This window comes from Ambystoma mexicanum, chromosome 2q, assembly GCF_040938575.1.
Source record: "Ambystoma mexicanum isolate Mex_15411 chromosome 2q, UKY_AmexF1_1, whole genome shotgun sequence".
Classification (NCBI taxonomy): domain Eukaryota; kingdom Metazoa; phylum Chordata; class Amphibia; order Caudata; family Ambystomatidae; genus Ambystoma; species Ambystoma mexicanum.
The window spans coordinates 1,083,336,124-1,083,348,197 of record NC_090924.1 but is presented as its reverse complement, the minus strand read 5'-3'; the positions used below and the strand labels follow the sequence as shown (position 1 = coordinate 1,083,348,197).

The 12,074-nt window shown below is 44.8% G+C and overlaps 1 protein-coding gene across 4 annotated transcripts in view; it reads right to left on the bottom strand.

The window, feature by feature from the left end:
- The window catches only part of AKAP9 (A-kinase anchoring protein 9), a 2,953,299-nt gene that overhangs the window by 1,474,690 nt on the left and 1,466,535 nt on the right, over nucleotides 1-12,074 (bottom strand). The gene's annotated exons all lie outside the window — the stretch shown is intronic.

Below are 12,074 nucleotides of genomic sequence, written 5' to 3'. Positions count from 1 at the left end.
ACGCTACTCTACGTACATGCCGAGAAGGCCTTTGACAGGGTGGAGTGGGACTTCTTCGAGGCAGTGCTAATTAAGTTTGGTGTAGGTAAAAGACTCATAAGGGGATTCATGGCATGCTACTCTTCCCCCAGGGCATGTGTGTCAGTGAACGGGGGATACTTGCGTTGGTTTCAACTGGAAAGAGGGACAAGGCAGGGTTGCCTGCTCTCCCCAACTCTATTCGTGCTATCCCTAGAGCCGCTGGCCAACAGGATAAGGGAGGACAACAGAATTGAGGGGGGTAGGGTTTAATGCAGATGACATGCTCCTCCATCTGGTAAATCCATTGATATCGGCCCCCGCATCGGGCGAGTTAATTGGAGAGTACAAGCAATTGTCAGGCTTTATAATTAATAGGGGCAAGTCAGTACTGTTTCCCCTGGTCAGAGGTAGGGACAATGATTTGGGGCGCTTCCCTCCGTTGGGCATGGGGGTTAATATGGGGTCTCTGAGGTAGCTCTGTATTATGGTCACAAGAGAGCTTGAGGTTCTGTATGATGCCAACTTTTCCCCGCTGACGGCAGCCCTGGAGAAGGACTTGGGGGAAATGGAAGGACCTGACCATCTCTTAGATGGGACGACTGAATGTGCTCAAGATGGTAGTCCTTCCCAAGATCCTGTATTTGTTCCAGATGCTGCCTATTCAGACACCCGACCTCTATTTCAGAGAGATCAAGGGGACTTTGCTACGGTTCCAGTGGCAAGGGAAGAAACCTAGAGTTTCTAGCAATGTATTGAATCATCCTAAAAAGAGTGGGGGTGTTGAGCTCCCAGATATATATCTATATTACAAGGCTACTCGGCTGAGAGTACTGATCCCACATCTCAGAGGGCATAATGACCTACAATGGGTGGGACTTGACAATCATTATATGAGACCTGCAACGGTGGGAGAGTGGCTATGTGTGCCCAGGGCGCAGCGTAGGATACGTGAGCACCCAATCCTTCGCACTATTTGGAGCATCTGGAGATAGGGTAAAAGAATGTCTGGTGTGACATTGTGACCCTCGCCTTTTCTGTGGGTGCCGGGAGTTGGAGACAAATTCACAGATCCCTCCAGATTCCAGGCAAGGTATGAGGCAGGCATGGAAAGGATCGAACAAATGTGGATGGGAGGGAGGTTTATCACGATATTGGAACTGGAGGAGGCCCTGGGGATAGGTACACTGTTTTTTTCATATATGCAGCTTAAGGGGGTCCTGACGAAGGAGGCATGGAAAAGTAAGATACAGAGGGAGCTCACCCCCTTTGAGAAACTACTGGAAACACTAACGGAGTCTAAGGGACTGATCGGGACAATGTACAAGGTCTTGGTGGACACGGGGAACGAGAATGTGGATGGGATGAGGAAGAAATGGGAAAGGGACATGGTGTTTGGAGTTGGATCCGCAAACATGGCAAAGGATGTGCCCGGGCCTTCAAAACTTCTGCCTCCTGCCAATATAAGATACAGGCATTAAAGCTATTACACAGATGGCAGTAGGACCTGGTTAGGCTGTCAAAGATGTATCAGGATGCGAGCCTGATGTGCTGGCATGAATGTGGCTTGAGAGCCAACTATTGGCATATGTGGTGGGGATGCTCTGAGGTCCAGTCCTATTGGGATGAAGTTTTGCGCTGGATCAGCGAAATTGATGGGGTTCATAGAGTAAAAGCTCCCATGCAGGTCATTTTTGGGTTGGAGAAACGAGGAGGAGGAATATATTCGGGTGTCAATGTTGGCACACAGCCTTCTCCTGGCGGGACGTGCGTGCTTGGCAACACAATGGAAGTGAGTTCAGCTCCCAGGAAAGAGGGCATGGGTTAATGTAGCCTGAAATATACATGTAATGGAACAAATAACAGCGGCACTCCATGGGGACCATGTGTCGATTGAGGCAGACTTTTCGGACTTTTGTTTGGCATATACACAATAAGGTTATGGATGCAAATAAGGGGAATAGGGATTGGGGGTGTGACCCACAGGTGATAACAGGAGGTCTCATACCTCTATTTGAAATGGACTTTGAATATATGCATAAAGAAAACTGTGAGTGGTACAATATGTGACTAAAAGTGGAATACTGGTTGGATCGGAAAAAGGATGGGGGAGCGGGGTGAGAGGGAGGGGGTTGGGGCGGGGTTTTCAGTTAAAATATATGTATTAGAACAGTTGTAAGCATTGGAGGTATCCTGTTATGCAGGAGACTTACAATGTGGCCGAGAAGCCTTGTTTCTGTTATGTTTATGGAAATGCCAATAAAGTTGAAATTTAAAAAAGAAAATATAGGATCCACATCAATTTATTTGACGTGCTTTGAAAACTAGTCTTATTAACACAATTACATAAATACTGTATTAAAAAAGGGGTAGAGGGGCATCCTCCATTTCACGAAAGGCATTCCAAGGCTTTGGGCCAAGCAGAGGATTTTACATCATTACTGTAAACTGATTTTTGAAATACAATAAAATGTGTCAACTCACATTTTACTAGACGTACAACACTTTGGGTCAGGAGTATGCAACATTGGGCTTTCAGATGCTTCTAACTAGAACTCCCACCAGTCCTCCCCAGCATACTCAATGGTGAGGGATCATGGGAGTCACAGTCCAAATAAACTGATGCACCACAAGCAGCACATGCCTGCTTTAGATTGTCCAAATGACTGCAGAAATATTTAGCTTGCAGCGCATACCAGGTAGAAACCTACATGTATTTAAAGTAGCGCTACTAAGAAGCAGCTACATTCAATGTACAGTACTTCAATGCCTAAAAACACTTGATGAAAGGTGTGATTGAATAGAGGGCAGATATACTCCTTTAATGTATGCGAAATAGAGATTAGCTACTGTGATTGTACACACTGAAGGGAGGGGCCTTTTTTGCACACTGAGGCTTCCACACACACACACACACAAATGGGACAAGGAGGAAGCAACTAGGCGCAATACACACTTCTAGTCAGTTTCACCATTTTAGTACTGAGATGGGAAATTAATAGTTACTCATCGTAGTTACTAACGTACTCTTAGTTCATAGGAACGAAGTCCACAATTTCCCACCATAGCCTTTGGTTAACGGCCACCAGCATGGCATAAGCATTGGCTTGACGCAGGTGCAAGGAGGCATTGGAGTACAGCTTTTTCTCCTGTACGCATCCAAGATCTTCTCCTTCTTGCCTAGCAGTGTCGAGGACGAGGAAGCAGAGGATGACTGAGGCTTAAAGTATAGTGACGCTGCAGCAATCGCTGAAGAGTGTGGTTAAGGGTGTGCCGAAAGCAAGAGGGTATCCCCTCCAAGACTGCAAGATGCAATTACAACAACTTGAAGAACGACTTAAAGAGAGAGGTTATCCAACAACAGATCTACAATCGGCACGCAACAAAACAGAGACACAAACACTTGACCAACTTCTTCCTAAAAGAACAGATCGTGAAAATCCAGAATTGGTATTCATAACAACATACTCGATACAAAGTAGAAAGATCAAAGAATTAAAGATAAGTGGCGTATTTTGACAAGTTACTCAAGTATCAAAGACCTTTTTCCACAACCCCCAGTCTTTGATTACAAAGGAAGTAACAATTTACACAACATGCTTGTGAACACAAGAGGCAAAAGTGCCACCAAGGAACCCGATAAACATCCAGGTACCTATCCCTACATGAGTTGCAGCAATTGCAACAACGTAATGAAAGGGAATACAGTGACACACCCGAGAACAGGGACAAAAATCAAGCTCAAACATCATGCTACATGCATGTCTGAACATGTGATTTATGATATCAAGTGCCCTTGCGGCAAGTATTACGTGGGCGAAACGGCACGTAAGGTACGAGTTAGGATTAATGAATATAAATCCTGTATCCGCAATGTAAATCTAACATCAGCAGTAGCCAGACATGTTAAGGACAATACGCACTCTATTACTCGATTGCGCTTTCTGGTACTGGAAGCACAGTCTACAAAAGGATCAAATAAAGACATGAAGAAATGAAGGCCACAACAGGAAGCTTTCTGGATAAATAAACTGGACTCATTGTCTCTGAATGGAATGAATGAGGTGCTGGATTTGAGCTGTTTTTTGCAATTAAACATTCCCTATCTTCAATGAAGACTGCTACACTTTATACAAATGGTTGAAATGTCTGTGTAGTTACAACCAAGTTCTGCTCATTCCATTAGAATATTTGAGCTCTTGCACAGAATTTGAACTTGAGCAACATGAACTAGATTTGGATGTCCGTAATGATTGATGTAACTACTTTTTACAAGCAGATTAGAGCAAGCATCTAACTAGAGGTTAACACAAGGTCCGTAATAGTTTAACAGCGTGATACGCTAGTATGCATTTAATGTAGATAAGTAGATATACATTACATTTTTTTTTGCGTTCTAAAGAAGAGGTATAATATAGTGGGAACAATTAATTAAATAACTTACTTGGTTCAACGAGTTGAACAGTTTGAATAACAAGAGCGAGTCCTCACTTGAAATACTCGATTACCAACGCTCCACACTATATACATCTGAGAATTGGGTACAGATTTGAATACACATATTTGCAACCGCTCACTGCTTTTTATGATTAGCCTCACATGCAGAACATATCGGCACGGTATCTCTAAATTGACAATTTCTCCATTACAAGATGGCCACCGCAGAACTCTGCTACTAGCGTCACCATGGTAACGTAGACAACAACATAATCCCTACAAGCAAGGCGCGCGTTCACACGACTGCTCCGCTCATCGCTTGAGAGACGAGGTAAGAGGCACACGATATGACCTACAACACATTGCAGATTAATAGATCACGTTTACCAGAATTTACAGTCCTATTCTATATTTTTGTAGAGCGGCAAAGACATTTTACCTGTCCACGGACACAGTGACATAACGGCATTACTTTAACGTGCACTCAGATACTGTAAACAGACTCCAACCGCGAGCTGCACACACAAACGTATGAGCGATGCCAAACAGTGAAGGTCAGTTCTGCTATTTACCTACACTAGTTACAGCTTGAGATCGTATATGGGAATGTTTACAAATATGATTTGTTTAATTTTGATTTGATGATACAACTTTCTACGTTGTGATGGTAAAAACCTAATATAATAGGCCCTGATGAAGGATAATTCCGAAATGCATTGGCCCATTTTAATGGCACCCGCACAAGCAGTGATATAATAATGCATTAAAATTCCTTTTGGAAATTCAAGAATAAAAATGTTCTTTTGAAGAAATCTTTAACTGTTTAGTTTGGAATACCCAAATTACCCAATACGGTTTAGTTTGAAACAACACCCCCTTTTGGCCATGGCAGGGGGGTTTTAGTGTGAGGACTTCTGGCAAGACCCCCTCCTCGGGCTGCTCGACCTTGGGCTGAGGAAGGCCCAAATACTCTGCCTGCACTGCCAGGCATTCGTGGAAGGCCTTGGCTGAAGATGGCGTGCCGGGGTCGTCGTCCTCATCCGTGAACACCTGAGTGCTCGGAGGATCTGGAGCTGGTGGAAGAGTACTGGGCACCGTGGGCTGCGGTGTGGAAACCGGGGCCAGTGGCTGCTGCGGGGGTACCAGAATCTGTGGAGTCGGCAGGGGCAACGCGGGCTGTGCTAGGGCCTGAAGCACCAGAACCAATGGAGGAATGACTTTGCGTGCCGGTGGGAGGACCAGAGGGAGGGTGACCCTGATAGTATCCCGAAGGATGGCTCCCATCTGGGCGGTTCGCATCAGCGCTAGAAACCTTTTGAAGAACCAGTCTTCGGAGGCTGAAGGGGTGGCAGGCGATATTGATGGAGTGGCTAAGGGCTGCTGGGGCACGCTCCGTCTTGGGTGCAGGGGGAACCTGCCCTGCGCTGCTGATGGATACGCTGTAGGCCACATACCTGGTAGACACCAGTCCCACCTTGTGACTCGTTCTTCCACCCGCTCTGTTAGAGGGGGTATCGGACGAGCGACCATCTTGTCTGGTACGGCAGCCATTTTGTCGAGCTGCGTGCCACGTGCCAAAGTCATGGTGCCTGCCTCCTTGGACCCAGCCCCGCCCAAGACGCTTGGTGTTGAAACATAGGGCCTATCCCGCACCTTAGGCCTAGACCTGGAAGGCGTATTGCCCTCGGCTGAACTTCCGGTAGTGAAGGGTGAAAGTGCCCCCTCAGACATGATGTCGGTAGTAGGGCGTTGCCCCTCAGGGGTAACCTCGGTAAAAGAACCGAGCACTAGCACCGCAAGGATCCAGAGATCTCTCGGCCGTAAAGGCCGGTAGCTGGACTAGCCTCGGTAAGTGTGCTGGTGTGAGAACCCGGGAGGTTCCTCCCTGCCGGGTGTTTCCTAGGAATGGAATCACCCTTACAGGGTGCGATGGTAAATAGAGGCCTTTCCTTTGGCCACGAGCAATGTTATATGAAAATCTTTAGGCCCTCCGGTGGTGACTTCTGTAAGAGCTCCCTCCACCTGGGTATCCTGTTCTTCAGTGCATGTGGAGTCAGCGCATTGCATGCGGAACAACCTTCCCAGCCGTGGTAGGGGCCAAGGCAGCCGAGGTAAAGGGCGTTGGGGTCGGATGTAGGGAAGAGCCCCTCGCCGGCTGGACACCTGCTGAATCCCGCTGAAGTCGGCATGCGCCGGGGAGGAGCGTAGCGTTGGAGAACCAAGTACTAATTGAAAAGAAAAAGACAAAGATAGAAGAATATCCAGGGAAGGGCACGTGGTATTACATGGACGAAGCCAAACTCAGGAGCGCTGGTGAATTCAGCCTGTTCCCGTCAAAGCAGAAAAGGGGACTGGGGAGGGGCACTGGTGGGCGGTGTCAGGCGAGAGTATGCTCCCAGGACGTGCCCCGCATGCCTCTGAAAATGTAAAGGGGAAGAAGATTTTTCTGGTCAAAAAGGTTCCGTCTCCTGTCCCTCGCGAGGGACGCCCATACAGTATAGAGGACAGGGGATGGGATTTAAGAGTATGAGGCATATGAAGGATCAGGCATGTCCTTCGAATTGTCAGAATGAGGGTCAGGCAAACTACGGTACCTGCAGCCTATTGAGGGGCCACAGGTGCTTAAAAACAGACCTGCACCACAATGCAGGGAGAACCTGACTTGAGAGAAGATAGCTGGCGTGTGGCAAGGAGCAGACATGAACCGGACCGGTAACAAGGACGCTGTGTGTGCCCAGGGGAGGAAGTAGGTGCCGTGACCTGAGAGATCCGTGAGAGGGCCAAGCTCCAGCAGTGGCCAGTATTGTGTGTTCCCAGCTGGAGCTGAGGAACATGGAGAACTCCTGATTGCTGCGGGATGCAGCCCGAAGGTTCTCTGAGAGCCAGCGCTGCTTGTACTCCCGACGCCTACCCGGGAGGAGAGAGAGGAATGAAGACCAGTGCGAGGATGCTCGACGGATCAAAGCAGCTCCTGTCAGTAGGAGAGAGAAGGTACTCATACCGGGGGTGCTCTGGGGCGAATGCAAAACAGTTAATGTTACCAAAAAAGCAAGAGGTGCATAATAATACGGTTTGGAACTAGAGTGAAGCCAAAAGAGTTGTGAATAAATTACCCAACGATTGAGAAGAAATAATGAGGCATGGAAAAGGGGCCAATTATTGGGGAACATGCAACGGCCAATATTGACTACTGAACGGAAGAAAAGATATGGAGATTGAATAACGTGCTATGTTGAAAGAAGTGAAAATAGTTGCAAGCATTGAGAAACAACGTGAAGGTTGGTATGAACAATTTTCAGCTAACTGAAAGCAATTGTGAGAAACAAGTTGTTGCGCTCAGAAGAACAAGCTGAATGAAAGTTGTGGCGAAGCCTAATGACTGCCAATATACAAAGGGTGAAATGCAAGTTCTGGCAAAGTAAAAAGACTGCAGAAAGAGACCACAGCAAATGTCAAGTGTTGACACTGGTGCTAAGTGGAAAACCAGTTTTACTCAAGAAGGATCAAGAGCATCACAAAGTGTCAAGGGTTATTGGTTGCGTGACCTGTAACGGGAGGACTGTGTGGTCCGACAACTGCACCTAGACCGAATAGCCCAATCTGGGAAGAGCCAAGACAGAGCCCAGAGACCAATGCATTGTGCTATAGGTGCATAAGTGAAGAAAACGCATTTATGATACAAGTAAAAGAAGTGCCAGTGGGAATTGTGTAATACTGGTGCTTCTCAAGCGACTTGACCTTTTTGGAACAATACTGGTGCATCTCAAGAGACTTAAGCCGTTTTGGAACTGTGTTGATCTTGGGGAAAGGAACCTCAAGAAATGGTTGAACTATGTTGATATTGGGGAAGGGAATCCTGAGGTACCCTGGAACTGTGGTAAACTTGGAGAAGAGATCCCGGAGATCTCTCTGTTTTGTGTTATGCTTGGGGAAGGGCACCCCAAGCTTTTCTTTGTGGAACTTGGGGAAGGGGATGCTGAACCATGCCTGAGCTGGAAGAAGCTCAGAACTTTTATTTCAAACACTTTTCCTTTTTGTGCTGACTTCCCCACACATTGTATATCTTAAATTGTGAGGGCAAGCATAGGTTTTGGATACAGACAGACTTAAGTTGAACTTACTGACACAGACTATCCTTAGTTTCTTTAGGTAGATAAATCCCACCTTAACATAGGGCAAGTAAGGCCTTAATCAATCGTGACATTTGAAATAAAAGTCCTTTTCATTAAGAAAGTGACTCTATTGTCTGTGTCTTACTTCATGATGCCTTCACACATCTCTGATGCCTGGAAGGTGGGTACAAGGGGGTAAAACACTAGTTTGGAGTTAATGGTGATACTAGTAAATCTACTACCAGCTACCAACACACTGCTTTTCAATTACCTGCTGCATGGTTTAGTGAAATTCGAAGGGATACAGGAGGATTCAGGTCAAACAATACTTCAAACAAAGCCAGCAGTAAATCTACATTGGGCAGTCAGTACTGGTGAAAAGGCAGCAGTATTGGTGGAAGGGAGCCAAAGTCTCCTTCTGATAGCGGGTAATGATGCCTACTGTATGCCTATAAAGTGAACCCACATTGGCCCAGCAAACTATCTCACAAAGACATGCGTAAGAGTGTTGCATACGCTTGTGCGGAAGTGCGAGGATCCTTATTTCCAAATTTCCCAGACATCCTACATGTTTTCTATTCCTGCCTTATCTGGTCATTGTTTCTAATGCTGCCTGAGTATTAGAAATTGTGTCTGTAAGAGTTATATGATTTTACCTTGTTGTGGAAAAGTCTAAAATATAATTTTCTAATGGCAGCTTGTCAACATGGTAGTTAGAACAAGAATGTGAAGGAGTTAATGTTAATGTTAAATATCTTTTATGGGCGAAACCCGCCCGTAGGCCTCAGTGCACAGCAAGTAAGAGGAGAAACAGGAAGTCTAGAAAACCAAAAGGAGACGGGAAGAAGTAAGGAGCTTAGTCATTGGAATTAAAGAGATATGTTTTTAGAGATCTCTTAAATAAGGAAAATTCAGGGCAAAGACTAAGATCAGTGGGCAGAGTATTCTAGATGCGAGGTACAATAGAATCAAAGCAGGTGATGCCAAATCGAGCCAGTCTATAGGGGACTGCTCAAGTCTATTAAAGTTGTTATATTGGAGGGGACGGGAGATACAGGGTCGCCTAATCCTTTTCTTCAGATAAGGAGGTGCTCTATCACTGAAGTGAAGACATTTGTGGGAGGAGGTACTAAAGTCAGGAAACACAAGGTTGATAGTGGGGATGGGGGAACATTCCATGGAGACACGAGTAAAAGATGTTTAATTCAAAGACAAATCTAAAACACTGATGTCGTGAGGACAAAACCCCTCCCCTCTGATGACGTGGCTAAAACATGTCTGGGGATGCTTGTGGTCTCAAGCAGAGGGGATATGACCAAGTAGTTCAGGGTGGACATTACCTTTTGGGGTGGGACCAAACGAGATTTGCATCCGGTCTTTCTACTTTTGTAATGGATTGGCAGGCGAAGGACAATGCTCTTGAGGGTTGATCAGAGCAATGCCAGAGGTTAAGATTAATTCTAAACCATTCAGACATCACCTCTTGTTTTGTAACGACAAAACACTACTTTGCGAAACGTAGGGCTTGATTTGCAGTGCCCACTTGGGCAATGATCTGTACATATGCACCAACCCATACCTCTCCAGATTCACTAAAAGGAAGTGTGCGGTTGGCATGGGTAGGATGAACTCCACATGCAGCATTCTCACTGGCAACAAGGGCAGGAACAGCATCTGGCCAGTGAGAGTAGGACTCTGAACTTGGCACTTCATGTCATATGTATGTCAGATTATGAAGGCATGTCTTTTGGCATACAAATGACAAAACAAACAATCCTGGTAGATTGGCACACCTATGGGAGGGGAAACATGCCATGCTCATCTGTAACAAACACAGATGTGCTTATCCAAGCTCTCTACTGCACACCGAGCAGGAGACCGTCACAGAACTCTAAGTAAATACAAGTGTTTTGCACACACAGAAATTCTGCGAGTACAACACAGTTTGCCCACAGGCAAATATTTTGTCTACTCTTGTTTTGTGAACTAGTGTTCTGTCAATAGATCAGTGATAAAACATACTGTTCAACTGGAAATTGCAGTGTTTATTGTTATATTTCACAAAAGCAATTTAGGGATCACATGTAGCCGAATTTGCAGGCGAGCATTCTCTTTTAGTAACACAGCCCTCCGAGACGGACAAATCCTTCGGAACTTCTGTTTCTATCTGCATTTGCACCCTTTTCAATTGGAACACAATTGGTGTTCACATAAGGAGGCTAACACATATCACCCCCAAGCAGATATTGTTCCTCATTTAATACAACGTGAGAATCAAAAATATTTATTTTATTCATTGTTCTTTACTTTCTCATGTAAACGTTTGTTTTTACTGCCAGCAATTTCTCTCGCCATTATTCTCCCGCCCTACAATTGAGTCCAGGTTTGAGTATTTTAGCAAATACCAGAGCATTTGAAAATAACTTATTCCTTAGTCACTGGAGTCCAATACAATAGTTTGACAAAAAAGGGCTAGAAAATTATGCTTACCTGCAGCTAAAGGTCACCCCTTCTGATGTTTCCCTCTAAAACAAAACAAATAACTGCTCTGGTGAGGCTTTTGCATGGCCATCGATCTGACTTTGACCATGCTGAAGATTCTACCAAAATATTTAATTGCAACCGACACTTGGAGAAGACAGAATAATTCATAGATCTCCATAGCAGGGTATCAGTAGAAACAAGAGCATTGTAAATTAACTACACATAGGTTCTCAAGTCTGAACTCCTTGTGGTATTTGGTGGCACACAGTCACTGGGACGATCAATCAATACATTTCCATATCGTACCCTTTGTCATATATTGGAGATTGTTTGGTGTTCACTATTAGGACGAGAGCACAGGTCGAGAAGACATTGAAAATGTCAGTACTACAAAGTGAAAGCTGATTTACTGTCTCAAAATTCTGAGATATTTACAAAGTTCATAATAATAAAACCTCTTTTTTCAGGCAGACATCTCTGTAGTCTTAAGGCTGCATATATTCACATAAGAAAATTGAGATTTCAGTACTTAACATGCTTGTTCTTAACTTTAAATTGTGCAAAAGAGAAAGAGATAACGCTGTTGGCAGCTACCAAATAAGGATTTATATCTGGTTATGTTAGTTCTCATATCACTAGAACCTTTTGTTACCAATCATTTAAAAGAAGAAAAAAAGGATTACATTCCTTTTCTCTCTCTGTCGCTTTACACTCTGCGCTTTAACAGCATCTTCCTTTCCTTCTATCTTAATTTTCTCCTGCATTCACTTATTCTCCTTGCCCTTTCTCTCTACTTGTATCACATGCCTTGTTTGCTGCAAGAAAATAATGACAATTCAACATTATTTCCAGAAAAAGACACAGGATACCCATTTTGTTTTAAATTCAAAAAGCTCTGTGCATTGTCCATTCCCAACTTTAATGGTAATGCAGCAATTTAAATAAATGTTTCTCTGCTGTGAAAATCAAGGAGTCGTTTCATTGCATTTTACTATCTACGGTATGCATACAAGCCGGCATGAC